A 4,235-nucleotide genomic window follows, 5' to 3' on the forward strand; every position below is an offset into this window, starting at 1 on the left:
ATCATGTTTTTATTTGTTTTATGACTATAACATGCTAAAACTTGCATAACATGAACCAAAACATGGAATAAACGAGCCAAAACTGATTTTTGGCCTGAGACAGAAGCCCCTTGGCTCGCCGGCTTGCCCGCGCCTAAATGGGGTGTCCAGGTCAGAACTCAACCGTGTTTGTTCTCGTCATTTCCCTTTAATCCATTTTCATATTTGTAATCGGTTTTTACCATTTCAAATATTTTCAAACCCTTTTTTACTTTATTTCATTTGTTTTAACCATAAAACATTTTTCACCCTTGGTTCCTCATACCATGACGGTTAAATCCGTGCTTCGGTGATAATATTTGGTTAATAACATTTAAGAGGTATTTTAAAGCCTTTTATTTCATTTTTGGGAGGTATTTTAAAGCCTTTCATCATTTCTTTACATTTTCAAAACAAGCATATTAGTCACCAACACAAAGTCATCCTTGGTTCCACATACCATGCCGGATTTTAACCCGGGTACGATGATGAGTATCGACTAATTACATTCAAATGAACTTAAAACAATTAGTTCATAATCATTTTCAAAACTATTCATGTCAAGCTTGTCAAGTCGAACCCGACACCGAATATTATCAAAATAATGATGATTATTCGAGTCTAGTTCTTCAAATCAACAAATGCGGTCTAAACGACCCTTTCAAACCAAATCGGGTTCAAATACCCATTTCTCAACACGTTTTATAACGTTTTCAAAAGGTCAGAACACGGCATATAACCGTAGGCTGACCCGCGCCTCAAGCATGCCTTTTCTTTCTCCTTTTCAAAACCAGGGGGAGGCCCCTTGTACCGCCGGTTGGCTCGCGCCTCATGTAGCCGTCTGATACAGGGTCTGTTCCCTTTCCAGCATTAATCTAGGACGATCCCGACTCCAGTTAGCCCGGATATAAGACGGATCAGATGACTATTTGTTTATTCAAAATCACATTTGCAAAGTGCCTTACTAAGACAAATGGATCACGTTATGCACCGTAAACTTAATTTGGTAAATGGATGTTTAATTTCCGTCTTGCATGCAAATCAATCATTAATCCAACTCGACATCTTATACTTGATACTTGGATTAAATCAACCGACTTAGAAAGCTCTCACATGTTAGGTTTAAATTATTGACTGCGCATTCATGCATTTAAACCGTTTTATCAACTTTTGCATTCAACCAACCGAGATCGATCAGTAGAGGCCGCTACCGCGGGCGGGATTGGGTGTCTGATTAAAGGGCTTCCCAATACGTACCTTCACCTCTTACTCAGAAACTTTGGATAGTGGACAACCTTATCCAGGGCGTACGAGAGTCATTCTAGAGATATGATGCTAAAGAGTGACGATTTCCTTATCTTTAGTACCTATGTCAAACACTGCTTTGTGCTTCGGTTTGACCGAGGTATAAAGTGGAATTCGAATGGGTTCCAAGCATCCCACAAATGCTTGGTGCCGACTCCGAACATCTCTAATCGTTTCGAGACCCTTACCGAGACGAAACCGACCGATATAAAACGATCTGGTCGAAAGCATTTTTACGCCGCCGAGCGTGGCTTTCAAAAGACCGCTGTATGTCCACAGATCGGCTGGGCTTGCAGGTGGGCCATGTCCACAGATTGGCGACTCTGCTGGGGATGACTAGGACACTTACGTCTTTGTGATCCCTAGATGGTGAGACTCGAACGAGGTCTTGGTTCGAATGCATTAATTGATATTACGGTCACGGTCGGGTTCCTTGTCCGGGCCCACAACCTAACCCTTTTCGACCAATTGGCTCGTCTCGTTGGCGTGAGTTTTCTCATCCCCGCGTTTCGAATTCCGATTGAGTCAAGCATACCATTGACGTTACACATTTCTGTTTCGTCAAAGAGCTTTCATCACTTTCGAGCACGAGGCTAGGCTGCTAGGGCACCCTCCTTACACATTTTGTTTGGATTGGTATCCCTCTTGCAAATCGGGGTTTGATTGCTTCGTGTGTAACCCACCCTCTTAAGCCAAAACCCTTGTCAGCATAATACATAATATAATGAATTGTGAGTGCTTATGTGCTACTTGATCATAAGTCCTTCCGTGTCATTTTCAAAACTTTCAAAAACACCCTTTTGCGCCGTTATAATGGCCGTTTCAAACCTCGGTCTTTCGCCGACCGTTGCACGCCTTTCTAGGTCGTCGTAATGACGATTTTCAAACCCGGTTTTTATAACCATTTCAACACTCCTTTCTAGGCCATCGTAATGACAATTTTCAAACCCGGTTGTTTACAACTATTTCAACACGCCTTTCTAGGCCGTCGTAATGACGATTTTTAAACCCGTTTTTTTACAACCATTTCAACACGCCTTTTTAGGCCGTCGTAATGACGATTTTCAAACCCGGTTTTTCACAACCATTTAAAATCACCTTTTTACGCCGTTATAATCCCCGCGTCTAGACACGGATTTTAACCCGTTTCGCACCGACAATGGCTCTTTCAAAGCCCGAGAAAAGCACACACCCTTTTCTCGAGACACTTTCGACATCCCGAGGACCATGCACCATTCCAGAGACGTCTTCAAACATTTCAAACTCGATTTTCAAACATACAATTTTGAATTTCCAAAACCGTCTTGGGAAACAATACACCGTTTTCCGAGCCGACTCAAACTCAAAACTGCCTTTTGCAAATAAACTTAAGACGACCCTTTCAACTTAACGACTTGCGGAGATCTCTATCTTCAGAAGCCGTCCATAAAGCGACAAATGAATCTTTTTGAAAATTTCTATTTTGAAAATTTCAGTCCACCATTCCAATTCCGCCTCGTGTCTATCGAGTCGAAGCAAACGTACTTATGGGTCTTTACTTATGAGTCGTCTCACCGTGAGACCCGTCCAATGGCATCACGCCGTTATGTTGGACACATGATAAAAGTTCGGTCAACACCGTCACGTCATAAATAGAGTCAGCACCGAGAAACCATACACGGTCACCCTCGTCTTGTTGAGTCTAATCTTTGCCTCGTCCTTTGCGTTGTCTGCGTTCAGTCTTTGAACCGTGTCGGATCGAGTTGTAATGTGAGCCATTTTTCTGCCTCAGAGCCATGGCCCCATCTTCAACTTCGTTTGTCAACCACAACAAGAATGATAACAACAGAGATGTCACGACTGATCAACTAGCCAACCTGCTCACCGCTCTTAAGGTCACCCTGGATCGCGTCGAGACCCATATCGACGCCCTGGAGAACTAGGAAACTGGGGAACATAATACTCCACCTCTGACTGAAACTGAGAAGAGGCTAAAGCTCTTGGAAGAACAGCTCCTAGCCCGGGGTAACAATATCCATCTTGAGAACAACCGAAGGTTCGAACCTGTTGGGGATCAATTACCCGACAACTTTACCCTAACTGATGTGCCTGAGTTCAAAGGAGTGTAGGACCCGCTCAATCATATCCGTGCCTTCAAAGACTACATGGCCATTAAAGGGGTCAATCAGGAACTTTTCACCCGTATCTTTCCGTCCTCCTTGGAACCGATCCCTCGCCAGTGGTACTACTACCTTGATCCGAAAAACCTTACTACTTGGGATGAGGTCGCAGTTGAATTCGCCAAACAATATGCTGACAATGTTGAAATCCAAGCCAATACCCGTACTCTTGAGGTTCTAACCCAGAACGATAAGGAAGGGTTCACCGAGTTCTTAACCCGTTGGAGGAGGGTGAGTACTCAATTGGTCAGTAAAACGAGTGAATCAACTTTGGTGGAAAAGTTCGTCAACAATCTCCACCCAGTGTATGCCAACTTACTGAGGTATCAAAATATTAAGACCTTCCCGGATCTGCAAATTCTGGGGACGCGCATTGAAGATGACCTCCGGAAGGGTGTCTTGGCCAAGACTACTGGCAGAGGCTACCAAGGATCCGCCTCGACCGGGTCTCGCCCTTACGGCCAAACGAACAAAATCGATGAGGTCAACCTCGTTGAACCATCTGCTAAGAGAGCTGAGCACCCCCAGAGAGTGTTCACTAATATAGGGTCAACTTATGCAAGTGCTCTGAAGAGGCTCATGGACCGGGGGAAGTTACAACCGATCAGACCCACCCCGGATCCGACCGATGCTAAGAAGTCCCGCTTCTGGAACCCCAGTGCCTATTGTCAGTACCATCAAGGGAAGGGGCATGATACTGAAACCTGCTTCAAACTCAAACACATCCAAGACATGATTGAGAAAGGAGATTTG

This window comes from Silene latifolia, chromosome 11, assembly GCF_048544455.1.
Source record: "Silene latifolia isolate original U9 population chromosome 11, ASM4854445v1, whole genome shotgun sequence".
Classification (NCBI taxonomy): Eukaryota; Viridiplantae; Streptophyta; class Magnoliopsida; order Caryophyllales; family Caryophyllaceae; genus Silene; species Silene latifolia.